Below are 18,447 nucleotides of genomic sequence, written 5' to 3'. Positions count from 1 at the left end.
TATTAACTCTAAAGGTCTTGTGGTACTAACATGCTTGCCTTTTGCGCATGCATCACACACATGATCTAAATGAAACTTAGTAGAGGGTAAACCTAAAACTAGTTCTTTAGAACGCAGTTTGTCAAGCAAGGAAAAGCTAGCATGACCTAGACGCTTGTGCCATAAGAATGAATCATCATCAATAACACTAAGGCATGTGAATTTGTTTTTGGGAACAAGGTTGAGATCCACAACATATGTGTTCCCTTTCCTTGTTCCTTCCAAAATGATATCCTTTGTGCTATTGTTGACTATCAAACATTTTTCACTATTAAACTTCACACAGTTCCCTCTATCACAGAATTGGGATATACTTAACAAGTTATGCTTTAATCCATCAACTAGAAACACATTTTCTATGGAATGTGACGATGACTTACCAACTTTGCCCATGGCAACTATGTTACCTTTCTTGTTGTCACCAAAAGTCACACTTCCACCATTGTAGGCTGAGAGTGAGAGAAATCTTGATTTATCTCCAGTCATATGCTTAGAACAACCACTGTCTAGGTACCATGTGTTGTTCCCCCTCACTCCAACCTGCAAGAAAACTAATTGTTAGAGTTAGGAACCCAATCTTTCTTGGGTTCCTTTCCTTCAGGAACAATAGATTTCTTTTTCCAAATTACTTTACTTGTTTCCAAGTTCTCATTGATGCGACCAAGTCTTTTAGGACAAGAGTTCCTAAAATGACCAGTGTTCCCACAAAACATACAAACTTTATCACTTGGTAAATCAACTCTCTTTTTAGGTTTTTCAAATTTCTTTTTGTGATTAAAACCAAGACCTTCAGTTCGTTTTGTTTGAGGGTTCTTAATCCAGTTTGGAATAGGTAGCATTTTCTTTTCATTTCTCATTTGGTCCAGTTCCCCTTCAAGTTCCTTATTTTCAATTTCCAAAAATGAAACATGATTTTTCAATTCGTTTATTTCAGATTTGAAACTTTGCAAGGGAACTGACTTAATGTCAAATGAACTTACTTCAGGAACAAACTCTTTTAGTTGTGACAACTCAAGGCCAACAAGTAGTTCTCATTTTTAAGATTTTCGAAATCCTCTTTTAATTTAAGATTTTTGTCAAACAATTCGAAAAATCTTTTCTCAATATCAACTCGAACACTTTAAGCCAAGAGGTATGTTCCTTTGCTACACTTAAAGCATTTTGACATTGTTTTAGTTTAATGGTTTCATCTTTGCAATCATTTACAGCGTCAACAATAAACTCAAATAATTTTTCTTTACTTAAAGAATTAAGACGAGTTTTGATGGTGTCTAGACTTGCCTCAAGAGATTCAATCTCTTCATCAGATTCGGAATTGTCAAGAGCCATAAGACAGAAGTTTGCAGTCTCCTCATTTGGTTGAGGATCATCTTCTTCCTCAGAGTCAGAGTCTCCCCATGCAGCAACCATAGCTTTCTTCATGTCAGATCGAGTATAGGAGTTTTTGTATTCTTTGTTCCTATCTCTGCTCTGTTCCCTTCCTTTGCCTTTTTCTTGTTCCCATTGGGGACAATCCTTGATGAAGTGCTCAGAACTGCCACACTTATGACAAACAAGTTTGTTAGAATATTTCTTATTCTTACCTTTGTAGTCACCTTTCTTCATGTTCCTAAACATTCTTTTGAATTTTCGACCATGAGAGCAGATTCTTCTTCATCTGTTTCTGAGCCTTCACTTTCATCAGCTTTTAAGGCAATCGACTTTTGCTTGGACATATCTCCATTCTCATTGTCCAATTGCAACTCATGAGTCATGAGGGAACCAGCAAGTTGTTCCAAATTGAACTTAGTAAAGTCCTTAGTTTCCTGAAGGCAGTTACCTTAGCCATCCAACGATCCCTAGGAAGGCTCCTTAGGACCTTTCGTACCTGTTCCTCAGATGTAATCACTTTACCAAGAGATGTTAGCTCATTAATTATATTAGTAAAGCGTGTAAACATGTCTTGGATAGACTCTTTTGATTTCATTTGAAAAAGTTCATATTGGTTCATCAAAAGATCTATTTTTGATCTCTTAACTTCACTCGTACCTTCATGAGTGACTTCAAGAAGATCCCAAATTTGTTTTGCGGTTTTACATCCCATGACACGATTGTGTTCATGAGGACCAAGACCACAATGAAGCAATTTTATAGCAAGAGCATTAATTTCCATCTTTTCGAAATCAGCTTTATCAAAATCAGATATAGATTTAGGAATTACCTCATTCTTGTCATTAGTGGTAGTGACTTCAAAATCACCTACCTCTATGACTCTCCATACCTGGTAATTGTCGGCTTTGATAAAGATCTCCATTCTGTTCTTCCAGTAAGTGTAAAACTTACCATTGAACATTGGTGGCCTCTGCGTAGAGTACCCTTCTTCCAGTTTCTCTCTAGTATTCATATTTTTCAAGATCTTGAACTCAACAGGGTTTCCTGAATATTAGAGTTCCCGCTCTGATACCAATTGTTGTATAATATGAGCACTATAAGAGGGGGGTGAATTATAGTGAGAGAATAAGCACTACTTTTTGCGGAATTAAAAGTAAACTTGGGAACAAACAATGGGAACACGAGAGATTTTACGAGGAAAAACTTCCTAGGCCTAGTAGGAAGAAACAACCTCGACCACAAGGGATTTTAAACAACTTTCCACTATAATAGGCCAAAACAACTCTGATTACAACCTATTACTTTTCTCTCGATTCTCAACTTAAGTCACTCAACTCAAGTTCCCAACGACAGTTCCCAACAACTGACGTTTTCTCTCAAACTTCACTCGAAGTTTCTTTCTCTTTCTCTTGCTTCACTCAAAGCTTTCTCACACTTACAAGAGTTCACTCAAACCCTTTTTCTCAAAAATACACTTTGTAAAACAATGGAAGAGTAATAAAACTCGATTAATGTAAGTATGAATTCTCTTAAGGAAAGGCACTGACACTTTAGATAACTTAAGACAAATTAACTAAGTCAGACACAATTTTTCTCAAGTGAATTAGGCGCCTATTTATAGACTTTTAAGACAAGACATGATTTCCACTAACTTAGACCATTATCACATGTTCTCCATGATTTCTAATTAATTAATTAAATTAAATTATTTATTCTAAGTCATGTACATCATCCACTAACCATTACTTCATTCATAGAAGCAGTAACAAATACGTGGTTTTGCAAACTTGGAGAATAATTAATCTTATTTAATTTAATTAAATACTTGGAGGATAATTAACTTAGCCACTAAATCCACTAACTCCATAAACTGAAGCAGTAAATCATTTAGGCGTGTAAGCTAGAATTTAGGAAATAAATAAATAAAAATCTTTAGCTAGTTTTTAGGAAAAAATATCTTTTTCAAAATCTTTTATAAAAACCGGAAAACAGATTTTTTTATTTCGAAAAATCCGAAACATTTAAAAACCGGAAATAATATTTTTCGAAAGTTAAATCTTTTAAATAAAATATAAAAGATAAAATTATATTTTAAAAAGATAAGATTTGAAAATCAGTTATTTTAAAATCAGAAAATCTATTTAAAATCTTTTCCTAACAAACTTAAACTAACTTCCTAAAATTATGGATCTTAGTCAAATTATCCCTAAAAACTCTAACAACTATATTGGGCACACAATTACCTTAGGCGCACAATATTAGTCACTTAGAAGTTCCTAAATTAGTTTTAAAGTCTTGTTCCCTAATTATTAAGTCTTGTTCCTAAGCCTTGTTCCTATAGTGCCAGGTCTGTTCCTTTCATGGGAACAGAACCAAGTTCCTTTGAGAATTCACCACGAACTTAATAAAGCTATTACTCAACCTTAACAAGAAGATTAATAAATACCCTAATGTATTCTAATCTTCATTCCATGCTTGATTCTTCATTTCTCGAACATCTTTACTTCGATCTTGATTAATTCTCCGCTTTAATCTTCAATCAAGTATTCTCTTAGCTCGAGCATGAATTACCTTGCAACAGCATAAATAAAATATACTATGTCTTTTGTGGTTAGGTCATCTTCAAAACTCAAGGGTCAACATCCGTGTTGTATGAATCATCAAGAATTAGGGACATGTATACCATTAGTTTCAAATTTTCCAATTATTTTCCAATTAACTATTGCTCCTTCCATCCGCTTTAAGAATTTTACCATTTGTCTTTCATTTTCCATGATCCCCTAAAGAGTAAGGAGTTTTTGTTGGTTATTGACTTGGTTAGTGCCATGGAAATTATATATACAATGAAGTAATTATAATGATTGAAAGGCATTCATGTCATCATTTACCATTATAATTTATAACACACTCAACTTTCCTTTGGATTAGATGCACCAATGACTGAATAACAAACATAATCCCTCCCCTAATCTCTATCTTAATCCTCTTGTCTTTGCAAACAAACACACTACTAATTCTACTACTGCAACTATTATCTTATGGACTATACATGTCAGTGAGTCGATTTTTTTAATTACGTAAGATAAATGGTCTAAGGATCAACCTTTGCTAGGCCACTAGCATGTAGGTTACACCAATTGTGAGGCAAGTCATAAGAAAACCATTGAAAATTCAAAGTGGTACTTTATTGAGCTATCACATCTTCCTGTTCTTTGAGGACTCGATGATTTAAACAATGGGGATGATCTTATAATATTACAAAAAGTCTTAAATCTGCAAACTCAATTATGATTATCATAATATCAGCGGCTTAACCATCAACCCAACGTGATCTTCTAATTCTTCTCTCAAAACAATACAATTTACGATAAAGTGTACAAAAGAAAATACTTCCTCCGTTTCTTAATAAGTGCAACATAGTGAAAGTGGGAGAATACCAAGGAATGTAGAGAGAGAAAGTTGGGACCACAATAAAGTAGAGTAATAAGTGATGAAACAAAAAATTTGTGGTCCTCTTTTGCTTTTTGGTGGCATATTTGTAATAATATTGAACCTTTTTTTACCATTTTGAGCTTGGTTGCACTGATTGTGACTATTCCAAATAAGGAAAATGTTGCACTTATTAAGAAACGGTGGTAGTATATATAAGGATTTTTATTTTATTTTATTATACACATACATTTCTTTGGTTTCTATGTCGTATTCCAGCATTTTCAAAATTTCATACAAATGTACAATATAGTTAACTAGATGTTTGGGCTTATTTCCTGGGCTAAGCCAGCCAGAGACAACTAAACCCAACAAAGCCTTAAGCCTCCAGAGGGCCCCACCTGTGATAGTGCCTCCCAGCTGTCAGTGCCCTCCAGCTGGCCTACAGTTGGGATATTCCAAGCACTATAAATACTCAACCCCCTCATCAATGAGAAGGTATTGAATTCTTACCTAACAAACCAGAGCATCTCTCTCTAGACTTTATCTCTCTAAGCTTGATCACTGACTTGAGCGTCGGAGAGGCGATCCCGGAACAACCCCCGGGGCAGTCTAACCATTACTTTTGCAGGATTCTGGCGTACGGACTTTGGACTCAGGACATTTAGATCTGACCCGGTACTCCCTAAGCAAAGGAATTAGCATCCTCAATTTCTAGACAGAAACAGTTTGGCGCCGTCTGTGGGGAAAGTACAAAAAGTTACTTCGCCACCACTCATTAAGATTTATTCACTCAGCTACTCAGCTCCGAACGCCAATTAACAATGGCACCAACCAAAAACACTCGCGGCAAGCCAGCCTCTGACCAAGTCGCTCGGCCAGAGAGAGGCCACTCGCCCGCGCATAATCGGGAACCCCCAATCCCTCGACCGGAGAGAGGCCACTCACCTGCACATAATAGAGAGGCAGAGCAGACCCCCTCTCCGGGTCGGAGGTCACCCACCGTCCAAACTCTGGACCCGCGGTCGGTCTCCCAACATATTCAGCATGTGGAGCCTCAGCCGCTCTTTGCATCTGACCTGGCCCTTATCACTGCTCAGCTCCAGGAAACTTTCCAAAAGGGCATGATGTACATGATGGCCATGCTCCAACAGAGGCAGCCGCAACAAGTCGTCCCGCTCAATCAGCATGAGCCCAGAGAGCGCACAGTCGTCCGCTCCCACAGGGACCACTCTCGTTCTAATCGGGATCCGCAGCCTAGCCGGCCACGGTCCGATGCGAGAGACCCAAGCCACCGAGAAAAAGAAAAGTTGGCACGACAGGGGTCGGCCCGTCTGCATGCAGAAACCCATGTATCTAAATCCCCAAGGGGGGGGGTGGGTCGGAAACCCCAAGACGCCCGAGAATTCCTTAACAACAAGAAGCGCCTCAGCCAAGGCTACGACGCCCGGGAGTTCCTCAGGAAGAAACCAAATGATCGAGAGGGCCAAGGGACTCGGCTCATTCTCATCCTCCTAGGCTAACTGGAGGTGGGCTCAAGTTCTTGATCCCCTTCAGCCAAAATATCTTAGGGACCCAAACCCCGGGGAAAATCAAAACCCCCCTGATCGAGCCATTTGCGGGCCTAACCGACCCAGATGATCATATGGCTAGTTACAAGGCTCAAATGAGCGTTCAGACGAGTTGCGAGGCCACCTGGTGCCGTTTCTTCCCCACCACCCTCAAAGGTCTGGCCCTCAACTGGTTCCAAGAACTCCCAGCGGGGGTCATAACTGACTTCGCCATACTGGAACACCTCGTCATCCACCAGTTCGTAGCTGGAAAGAGGCAAAGAAAAACCAGCCTCCATCTCATGGGGGTGAAGCAGGACAAGAATGAATCCTTGTCGGACTATATAAAGAGGTTCAACGAGGAGTCCCTCAAAATTACCGACCTACAGGACGCTGTAGCCTTCGCTGCCCTCATGTCCGGTCTTCAACCGGGTCGGCTCCGATGGTCATTGGCCGAGAATGAAGTAAAGACTTACTCGGAAGCCATGGCTAGGGCCCAAAGATTCATCCAGGCAACGGATATCTGCCGTTACTCGGATGAGGGTGGCAAGAAGAGAAAAGTGAAGGAGGTCACCTGGGTCAGCCTAAGCATCAAAGAACGGGGGGCCGTGGAGATCGGCTCACCGATAACGGCTCACCGATAACGGCAACGACCCCCGATTCAATAAAAACCGGAAAGAGATCTACTTTGACATCCGGAACAAAAATTGGCTTCCCAGGCCAACGCCCATCCGGACATCATCGTCTCGGAGGGATAAAAGCTTATGGTGCGACTACCACAAGGAATGTGGGCACACCATCAAGGACTGTCGAGAGCTCAAGAAATCCTTGGATGGTTTGGCCGACCAGGGTAAGCTCAATCACTACCTAAAGCGCTCGAGCGAAGAAAAGGGGAAGCAAAAGGTGGGTCAGTCGAACAGCGGGGACACGGAAGGATTCATCGGTGTCATCGCTGGAGGATTCGCGTCGGGAGGCCTAACCGGCCGAGCACGCAAGGCTCACCTCCAAAACCTCAAACATCAGGTACTTGATGTCCAGCTCCATCGAGCTAGTTTCCCCGTCATGACTTTCGGGGAACCCAGTCGGACGCTGCAAGTTCCGCACGACGACCCCCTAGTCATCGAGCTCAAGGTAGCTAATACGAAGGTGAAGAGGGTATTGGTGGATAGTGGGTCATCCGCGGATATCATCACCCTTGACTGCCTCAAAAAGTTGAAGTACACCGAACGGGATGTTACCCCCATGGCTCAGCCGCTCATAGGCTTCGGGGCAACTCTGTCCTCCCGGTCGGATCAATAAAATTACCCACTCGGATGGGTGAAAAGGGTAAGGGGAGAAGCCTACCGATCGACTTCTTGGTGGTAGACATCCATTTTCCTTACAACATAATAATGGGGAGGCCCATGCTAAACAAAGCCAAGGCCGCCATCTCCACCTACCAACTCCTCTTGCAGTTTGAGACTGATGACGGGAAGGTAGGAAAAATTCAAGGCGACCAACAGGCAGCAAGAGAGTGCTATGTGAATAGCCTCAAAAATAACGACGTCCAAAAGGACTCGGACAACGACGTCCAAAAGGACTCGAAAAAAAGAAAATACGAAGGGGGTCAGCCCTCAACCAGCCTCGGGGTGTACATAAAATGAGAACCCCAAGCAATACGAACGTCCTCAGCCAGCTGAGGATGACGAAGAAGTCGCGATCGGCCAGGACCCCGGTCGGACCGTCAGGGTAGGCAAGCTATCATCCAAGTGCTCACGGAGTACCAAGATGTCTTCGCCTATGAGGCCACAGAAATGCCGGGGTTCGACCCGAAAATCATGTGTCATGAGCTTAACATCAAAGAGGGGTTCAGACCAATCAAACAAAAGCTCAGACACCAAGGTCCCGAAAGAAATGCCGCAGCAGCCGCAGAGGTCAAAAAGCTGCTCGAAGCGGGTTTCATTGAAGAATGCCAATACTCGGAGTGGCTGGCCAACGTGGTATTGGTCAAAAAGTTGAGTGGGGCATGGCGAATGTGTGTCGATTTCACCGACTTAAACAAAGCCTGCCCAAAGGACAATCACCCTCTGCCAAAGATCGATAGGCTGGTTGATTCAACGGCAGGGCACGCCCTTCTCAGCTTCATGGATGCAAATGCTGGCTATCATCAAATTCCCATGGCCGAGAAGGATGGAGTTCATACGACATTTGTCACTCCTCAGGGTGTCTACTACTATAAGATGATGTCGTTCGGCCTCAAAAATGCCGGGGCTACATATCAGCGAACCGTCAACGAAATCTTCAGCGACCAATTGGGTCGGAACATTGAAGTATACATTGACGATATGATAGTCAAGAGCAAGGCCCAGTCGGATCACCCTGCAGATCTGAAAGAAACGTTGAGCACCCTAAGAAAATACCGAATGATGCTCAACCCCAAAAAATGTGTCTTCGGAGTTAAAGGGGGAAAGTGCCTCGGATTTCTAGTGGACGAAAGAGGAATCGAAGTCAACCCGGACAAAATCAAAGCGGTCCTAGAGATTAAATCTCCTCGGAACGTTCGGGAGGTACAACGCTTAACCGGCTGCTTAGCGGCGCTCGGCCGATTCCTCTCCCGGTCGGCTGATAAGAGCTTGTTGTTCTTCAAGGCCCTGAAGCGAAAAGAGTTCGCATGGGACGACGAAGCCGAGCAAGCCTTCACTGCCCTCAAGAATCACTTGGCAACTTTGCCTAAACTGATCTCCCCCTTGCCGGGGGAACCCCTGTTCATTCACTTGGCTGTTTCGGACTACACTCTTAGCACTGTCCTAATAGCCGAGCGAGAAGGAAAGCAACATCCTGTCTACTTCATCAGCCACGCCTATAGGGGGGCCGAGGCGAAGTACAACGATGTCGAAAAAATGGTCTTTGCCTTAGTAATGGCGAGCCGGAAGCTCAAGCCTTACTTCCAAGCACATCCCATCAATGTCCTAACCAGACAACCGCTCCGGAAGCTCATTGAGAATAGAAATCACTCGAGTCGGATGAGCGATTGGGCAGACCAGTTAGCAGACTTTGGGCTCGAATTCGAGCCACGAAGGGCAATCAAGGCCCAAGCACTCGCTGACTTCATCACTGAATGCGCAACTCGACCCCCGGTCGGTTCGCAAGAGGAGTGGGAGTTGCTTGTTGATGGGTCATCCACAAAGAGTGGTTGTGGAGCAGGGCTGGTCATCAAGCCCCCGGTCGGAGAAAAAATTGAATATGCTGTTAAGTTCGAGTTTCTCGGATCTAACAATGAAGCCGAGTATGAGGCCCTCATCCTCGGACTACAGCTATGCATCCTAGCTGGAGCAACATCAGTCATAGCCAAGTCCGACTCACAACTCATAGTGGGTCAGATTTCCGGAGACTATGAGGCCAAGGAGGACAACATGAGAATGTACTTGGCCAAAGCCTGAGCTGTCATTGGAAGGTTGTCCGGATTCCGGATTACCCACATTCCTCGCTCGGAAAACCAGCAAGCTGATGCACTGGCTCGGATGGCTAGTTCTGCTGAAGGGTCGGCCCCTAGAACCATAACTTGGGAAGTATTGAAGGAGCCTAGCATAAATGCCAAAGAGCAGCTCGTACTCAATCGTTCCTCGAACTGGATGGGCGAAATTGTGGAGTACTTGCGAGACGGGACCTTACCCAGTGATCCTAAGGAAGCCGACCGGGTCAAACATAAATCAGGTTGGTTCCTCTGGCATGAAAGGCAGCTCTATAAGAAGTCCTTCACTCATCCCCTCCTCAAGTGTATAACCCCCGAGGAAGGAAACTATGTCCTCCGGGAAATACACCAAGGAGCTTGCGGGAGCCATCAAGGGGGCAGAACGATAGCCGGAAAGGCGCTAAGGGCAGGATACTATTGGCCTACTTTGAAAGCTGACGCCTCGGACTTAGTTCGGCGGTGTCCCTCCTGCCAGATTCACTCGGACATACCGAGAGCACCTGCCACTCCCCTCACCACCATTCAAGCGGTTCTGCCCTTCGACAAGTGGGGCATGGACTTGCTCGGACCCTTTCCCCCAGCTTCTGGGCAAAGGAAGTTCCTAATTGTGGCTATTGATTATTTCACCAAGTGGACCGAAGCCGAACCACTGGCGTCAATTACTGACAAGCAGGTCCAGCTGTTCATCTGGAGGAATATCATCACCCGGTTCGGAATTCCAAGAGCCCTGGTGTCGGACAATGGCCGACAATTCAACAGCGGGCCGACTCGAGACTATTTTGCCCGGTTCGGCATTCAAACAAGGTTTTCGGCCGTCTCCCGCCCTCAGACCAAAGAGCAAGCCAAATCGGCTAACAAAATTGTCCTTAAGGGAATCAAGAAATCCCTTGATGCAGCTAAGGGGGCATGGGTAGACGACCTTCCCGGTGTACTTTGGTCGGCCCGAACAACAGTGAAAGAAGCTACGGGGCACTCCCCTTTCGGCTTGGTCTATGGTAGCGAAGCTGTTCTTCCGGTCGAGGTGGGAATCCCTTCTCTTCGGATCACATTCTATGAGTTTGACCAAAACGAGGAAGAAAAACCCGTCAACTTAGACCTGTTGCCAGAAACACGAGGCAATGCTTTGCTGCGAGCCATCCGGTACAAGCAGAAAATCACAAGGCACTTTAATAGGCGGGTAAAGCCTCGGCCAATCAGCCTAGGTGACTGGGTCGTCCGAAAGGTGGAAGCCACCGGACTCTCCCATCTCAAAGGGAAGCTGGGGGCAAATTGGGACGGCCCCTATAAGGTCACAGAGGTCATCAAGCCAGGGACATTCCGACTCGAATCTCCAGAAGGGGTCCCCCTGGCTCGACCTTGGAACTTAGACAATCTCAAAAGATTCTATGTTTAATTTCTTTTTGTTACTTGCAATAGGGGCATATTGTAAAACCAGCGTTACCTGGTCGGTTTAGCTAACAAATTCAAATGTAACTCGGACTTAGCCAGTCCATGTATCAAGTCGGGTTTCACCCCTTAAATGAAAAGACTTAGCCAGTCTTATTATTTTGATCAAAGTTGCAAACAGGACTTAACCAGTCCATTGTATATTCATATGTTGTGATATTGCAAAATAACAAAAATAAATTGCATAATGAACGACAAGTTGCAAAATAGTAGTTGTATTCCCATTGATCAGATTTGCAAAATACAACCAAAAATTTACAAAAAATAATACAAAGATTAAAGCAAAAAAGCCAACATGGCAAAAGCTTAGAGAAAAATCCTAAGGCAGCTTGGTAGAGGGGTCGGCAGCAGGTTGCTCGGTTGGAGGCGGCTCGGTGCTGGCAGCTTCTTCGTTATCATCAGCCTCGTCATTCGAGCTCATCTCTTCGGCCATTTTCGCTTTAATCTCGGCTGCCTTAGCCTCAGCCAACTCCTGATAGCGAGACCAGACCGAATTCCAGTCAGCTTCAGGGCAGGAGTCGGTCAGGGCTTCCCTGAGCTTGGTGAGCGCCTCATCCTCGCCCATCTTGTGGGCGGATTGGCCCACCTCGGCGCAGAACTCGGTGCAGTCATCCGAGGCCTGCCAGGCTTTGAACCACTCCTCCTGGGAGCGGGAAACGGCCGCCTGAGCCTCCTTCAGTTGGGCCTCGGCAGTGGAAAGCTTAAACTTGATCCTCTCCAAGTAGCCCTCGACACGAGCTTGTTTCGACTCGGCCTCAACTTTGGCTGACTCGGCATTCTCTTTGGCCAGGGTGAGGTTGGCTCTCTCCACTTTCCAAGCCTCCTTTTCTTGTTGCCAAGTTGCCTCACCCTTGTTGATTTTAGTGTTGGCCTCCTCCAATCGTAGCTCGGCCAGCCGCTTCCCCTCCTTGGCCTGATAAAGCTCGTCGAAGTGTGACCGAGCCGCCTCTTTCAAGCTCTGGACCTCTTGCACCTGTGCAAGCCGGTCCTCAGCTACCTTTGTCATCCGGATGGAAAACTGCAAAACAAGAACCAGTTAGAAGGTGACAGTTAAGGGGCAAAAAGCGAAGTAAAACAACGGTACTTACGTCCATACAGGAGCGAAAGAGCTCGCTCGACTCGTTCTTCCCATTTACCGCGTTGATATGATCTCGGTCGGTTTGGGTGCAAAGTATCTCCAAAGCGTCGGAGATCCTTCGTTTCTTGTCCGTTTTGGACATCTCTGTGAACGGGACCGGCGCCTCAGACAAGGTCTGCTCGGTATGAGAAGTCCCCTGCACGTGACTCGGACTGCGCACCGGCTCGAAGTCCTCCGGGTGAATGGAGATATGGGTATTGTCATCCCCAGAAGCCTGGCGAGGGCTGTTCACCTCCACGGAAGGCTCTTGCCTTGCCTTCTTTGCCGAGGCCTCCTTCTCGGCTCGAGCCTTCGCCAATGCTCTCTCCGTCATCTCCACCCTCTCCTCGGTCCGTTCCTTACGCTTCCTCGGTTTAGGGTTGGAAGGGTCCTGAAAAAGGTTCAAAAAACCGATAAGTCACAAGAAACCAACATGGGAGTTACTCGGAGAAAAGAAAGAGATCCATACCTTGGGTTGAGGAGGCTTGTTGATTTTGTTGGCTTTCATTTCAGCCCTGATCCGAGCGGCTTTCAGAGCAGCAGAAGTCAATCGCTCGACCAGTTTCTTTTATATAAGCTAGAGAAGCTTCTGCAGAAGGAAAGAGACAGTTAGCGAAATATAACAAACAAAACAAAAAACAAGTCAACCAGACCCCCTTTTGCCGAATTACCCTTGGGAAAAGCCGGGCTCAGGCCGAATGCTGCCAAGAAGTGTTCATCTTTAAAAAGTTTGCAGCTCGGGAGCCAGTTCCCCGCTACAAAAACTTCGCCGCCATCCACTATTTTGGCCTCTAGTTGCATATAGATGGCGGCCACTGCTTCCTCCTCCGATAGCTCGGGCACTTTGAAGTTCAGGCAGTGATTGGGGTCGGCAGATGGAGGTACGATTGGGATACCCCATTCTCCTCCATAATAAACAAAGGCGAATCCTCGGCGAAACCCCTTTTGAGAAGTGGGTAGGTCGAGGACGGTTCGGTAGCCTCGCCGAGCCTGGAAGCACCACCAACCAGGTCCATGATCCCCGGCAGGCATCTCGAACAACTTGTACATATGCCGCCAAAGGGTGAGGGTCGACCTAACTCCAATAATGTCACAAATTACCTGGACAGCCAAGATTCCACCCCACGAGTTCGGAGAAAGCTGACCCAGGCATAAATTGTAGGCGTTCAGAATGTCCTTCTCGAACTGGGTCAGCGGGAACCTCAATCCCATCTCCATGGCCTTGTAATAGAAGGCGGTGCATCGGGAGGCGGGGTCAGGATGGTATGGCTGGCATCGGGTCGGACCAGCAAGTAGGGGTCCTTTATTTGAAACTTGGCCGCTTGGCCTCGGGCGTCTTCTAACAGAGCCTTTATTAATGACGGAAGGGGGAACTTCGCTCCCGGTCCGCCTTTGGGATCAATCTCCGGATATACAAGCCGCCCGGACGTCGAAGCTTCACCTTCTTCTCCCGGCATAGTTATCCAAACTACACCATCAAACAAATATCTGTCTAAGTAACTCCTCGAAGAGGGATAGGCCAGGGACACCTCCCAGGGTAGGGGGATGGTACCCTCGGCCTCCTCCTCCTCGGCTTGCGAAGGAGTACTCGGGAGGGAAAGCGCCTCAGGCACAGCCGAGGGATCCGGGCAACTTATTAAAGTTGACACCAATACCATTCCCATACCTCTCACATCCTCGGCTAAATTATAAAGAGGTGAGGGAGGAGTGTCACTGACTCGGACGAGCTCCCCATTATTTATCAACAGAAGGGGTCGGCCGATTTTATTAAAAGAAATAGAAGAAAAACTTAGTGAAAAAACAAAACAAAAGCGTACCTGGTCGGACGAAGAAGAGGGAACCCGGACTTAGAGAGAGAAAGAGCTCTAAAAGTAGAGAGAGAAAGAGCAGAAAATCTCAGAATTTAGAGAGAGAGAGAGAAATGAGGAAATGGCAAAATCTCTCTCTCCTCTCCCTATTTATAAGCAAATTCCTCGGGTTCCGTGTCCCACGTCAAAACTTGGACCGGGACCTGCGTTTTCGCCACCTTAATGGGCCTCTCAAAGAGCCCAAAACTGTTCAAAAAAAACAGCTCCAAGGAATGTCAATCGTCACAAAGGTCATAAATGACCAGAAGTTGAATCGCCACCATATTTTCAAGCACCCCAATAATCCACCGTTGCCACGTGGCATTTTGGTTTTCAAGAAACTATTAAGTTCACCAGCTGAAGACTACTAGTTCATCAGCTCAAGGTTACCAGCTCGGTCACTCCAGCCAGCGGTCCAACATCTTAGGCACCGACTCGGACAAGCATGGGGCTCATTGGCCCCTCACTCGAGCCGCGTCCAACCAACTCGGCCAAGGAGGCTCTCCTCTTTGGTTGAGTAAGTCTCCTAAGTCCCAGATTGACTTAGCGAGAGCAGGCACCGGCTCGGACAAGCATGGGGCTCATTGGCCCCTCATCCGAGCCGCGTCCAACCAACTCGACCCAAGGAGGCTCTCCTCTTTGGTTGAGTAAGTCTCCTAAGTCCCAGATTAACTTAGCGAGAGCAGGCACCGGCTCGGACAAGCATGGGGCTCATTGGCCCCTCATCCGAGCCGCGTCCAACCAACTCGGCCCAAGGAGGCTCTCCTCTTTGGTTGAGTAAGTCTCCTAAGTCCCAGATTGACTTAGCGAGAGCAGGCACCGGCTCGGACAAGCCTGGGGGCTCATTGGCCCCTCATCCGAGCCGCGTCCAACCAACTCGGCCCCATGAGGCTCTCCTCTTTGGTTGAGTAATTCTCCTAAGTCCCATATTGACTTAGTAAGAGTAGTCACCGGCTCGGACAAGCATGGGGCCCATTGGCCCCTAATCCGAGCCATGCACGAACAATACCCCTCCATTTCTCTATGAGACCGGGTTGGCACGTAAGCTTCCCCTCTCTTATATGAGTCCGGGTCGGCACACACGTTTTCCCTCTCTCTTACGAGACCGGGTCGACATGCACTTTTCCCCTCTCTCCCACGAGACCGGGTCGGCGCATACGTTCCTCCTCCCCTCTATGAGACCGGGTCGGCGCATGTGCCTCCCCTCTCCTCGAAGGGACCGGGTCGGCACGTGCCACCCCTCTCCTTGAAGAGACCGGGTCGGCACATGCCTCCCCCTCCTCAAAGAGACTGGGTCGGCACATGCCACCCCTCTCCTTGAAGAGACCGGGTCGGCACATGCCTCCCTTCTCCTCAAGGAGACTGGGTCGGCACACGCCACCCCTCTCCTTGAAGAGACCGGGTCGGCACATGCCTCCCCTTCCCTCAAGGAGACTGGGTCGGCACGTGCCTCCCTTCTCCTCCAGGAGACCAGGTCAATCTGGGCTCAGGGCTATCTAGGTTCCGCCACGAACGGGAGACACTTCAGCAAGGCCTCGATGTTTCCCATTCCTGGCGTGGGGCTAATTGTTTGGGTTATTTCCTGGGCTAAGCCAGTCAGAGACACTAAACCCAACAAAGCCTTAAGCCTCCAGAGGGCCCCACCTGTGATAGTGCCTCCCAGCTGTCAGTGCCCTCCAGCTGGGCTACAGTTGGGATATCCCAAGCACTATAAATACTCAACCCACTCATCAATGAGAAGGTATTGAATTCTTACCTAACAAACCAGAGCATCTCTCTCTAGACTTTATCTCTCTAAGATTGATCACTGACTTGAGCGTCGGAGAGGCGATCCCGGAACAACCCCCGGGGCAGTCTAACCATTACTTTTGCAGGATTCCGGCGTACGGACTTTGGACTCAGGACATTCAGATCTGACCCGGTACTCCCTAAGCAAAGGAATTAGCATCCTCAATTTCTAGACAGAAACACTAGACATCATTAGTTTTTGTTATCTATTAGAACTAAATTTAACTAGTGGGGGATATTTAAGTTAAATTAGTCGCTAAATATAAATGAAAGTAGTTTTGAAACCCATGCGTTGCACAAGTTATTGTTTATTTTATTTTTTGCAAATTTTTTGTTAACATTGTTGATTTTTTTTATTGTTGTGAAATGAGATTTTTCAACACCATTTTGTTTATATAATTTGTCCATTCTTTTTCTATTGCAACAATTATCACTTTGGGTAGTTTCATCTATTAGAATCATTCCACTTTTGTTAAAGAAAGCAACTATAATTGATAACATCGCCTTTACTTGATATTAGTAAAATCATCATTAATTACTCAAATTACTTCAAAAAGTTGTGTTTACTTTATTAAGGATTTACTTATCCCCTACTCTAGTTAACCTCTCTATGCTAGACTATCCATATTTTTTATTTTCTTAAAAAACATGCCCAAACTCTTTCTTGTAGTAGAAAAAAGACATAGAAAGTATTTGTCATTATACTTTAATTTCTAGATTTGTTATATAAAATTTTATATTTTTAATGTCCGGTTAAATATTGTAGCTAAGTCGATTATTAAATAGTATCCCAATAATTGGTATGACTAACAATAGCTAACACAGTTTTAACATGGAAAATACCATAACTATTATTATATTTATCTAAAAGAAAGACTAAATAATGTCTTACCATTTATTTAGTTAAATATATTTTCATGAGTTGTAAAACTATATTGTAAATGAATCTTATTTTGAAGTATATTTTAAGCACTCTCAAATGGCAATTTTTTTAATGTTTTGAATTAGGTAAAGAAAGTTATATTCAAAATGGAACTCTAATTTCTTGTATCCAAAAATCCTTTTATGGATGTAAATGTATGTAAAACTCTATTTTTCAAAATATTTAAAATAAAAATTAATGACATGACAATCCTACGTAGCGCTCTCTGTCTTATAATTTGTAGAACTATATTATAGATGGATATTATTTCAAAGCATATTTCGAGTACAATCCAATGAAACAAAAATTAAAATATTTCGAATTACGTAGCAAAAGTTATATGCAATTTACACAGTATAATAATTTAGGTTTTTGATGCAAAACCATTTTTTTTTTTTTTGAAAGAACCAAACTCTGATATTCAATTTACATAATATAATACTTTAGGTTGTTTATTCGAAACGAAACTCTAATTTCTCGTTATCCAAAACTCCTTTTATGTATTTGAATATATGTAGAACTCTATTTTTTAAAATATTTAAAATAAAATTAATGACATGACAATCCTACGTGGCGCTCTATATTTTATAAGTTGTAGAACTATATTGTAAATGGATCTTATTTCAGAGCATATTTCAAGCACTATCCGATGGAACAAAAATTTAAATATTCCGAATTACGTAGCAAAAGTTATACGTGATTTAATTAGTATAATAATCTACGTAGTTCATGCAAAACCAAACTCTTATTTTAGCTTATCTGAAACTCATTATATGCATTTAAATCTATGTAGAACTCTATCTTTGTAAAGGTTGTTTATTCAAAACGAAACTCTAATTTCTCGTTATCCAAAACTCCTTTTATGTATTTGAATATATGTAGAACTCTATTTTTTAAAATATTTAAAATAAAAGTGATTGATATGACAATTGTATGTGGCGCTCTCTATTTGATAAGTTATAGAACTATATTATAAATATATTTTATTTCAGAGCATATTTTGAGCACTATCCAATAAAATAAAAATTATAATATTTCGAATTACGTATCAAAAGTTATACACAATTTACATAATATAATAATTTAGGTTGTTCATGCATAATCAAACTCTAATTTTAGCTTATCTAGAATTCCTTATGTGTATGCAAAAGATTGATGTTCAATAACGGCATAAAGTCATGACGATTATTCATCCAACAAATCCGGTAACCGCCCGCGGCCCCGGACAAAAAGAACTAAACAGTCCGTTAAATTAAGTAATTAACCCGTGATCATCCTATTATAAGGCTCTTGGTTTGATCTTGACATCTTGCACCTTCTCTTTCGCAGCGGCATCTTTTTCCTTATTTTCCCAAACTCGTATAATTCTCTCCATTGTCAACCCCACTCAAATTAATTTTCCAAGATAAATTTCTCCTTTATTTCATCGCCGCATTATCATATTATTACAAAAACACAGGTAAATTTCTCCTTTATTTATCTCTTCT

General features: G+C 44.0%; 1 protein-coding gene across 5 annotated transcripts in view; it reads left to right on the top strand.

Moving 5' to 3' along the window:
- Window positions 1–3,792: 3,792 nt before the first annotated feature.
- LOC104884525 (manganese-dependent ADP-ribose/CDP-alcohol diphosphatase) overlaps window positions 3,793–18,447 on the top strand; it is a 32,236-nt gene continuing 17,581 nt past the window's right edge. For 3 of the 5 annotated variants that reach the window (XR_008970391.1, XR_008970392.1, XR_008970393.1), the window contains exon 1: window positions 3,793–18,419. The gene's annotated coding sequence lies outside the window, so the exon portion shown is untranslated. The remainder of the gene's footprint in view (window positions 18,420–18,447) is intronic. The other 2 variants (XR_788736.4, XM_048647702.2) reach the window with 1 other exon arrangement.

Source organism: Beta vulgaris, chromosome 7 (genome assembly GCF_026745355.1).
Source record: "Beta vulgaris subsp. vulgaris cultivar EL10 chromosome 7, EL10.2, whole genome shotgun sequence".
Taxonomy (NCBI): Eukaryota; Viridiplantae; Streptophyta; class Magnoliopsida; order Caryophyllales; family Amaranthaceae; genus Beta; species Beta vulgaris.
Note: the sequence above shows the minus strand (reverse complement) of the source record. Positions and strands in the feature narration are given on the sequence as shown.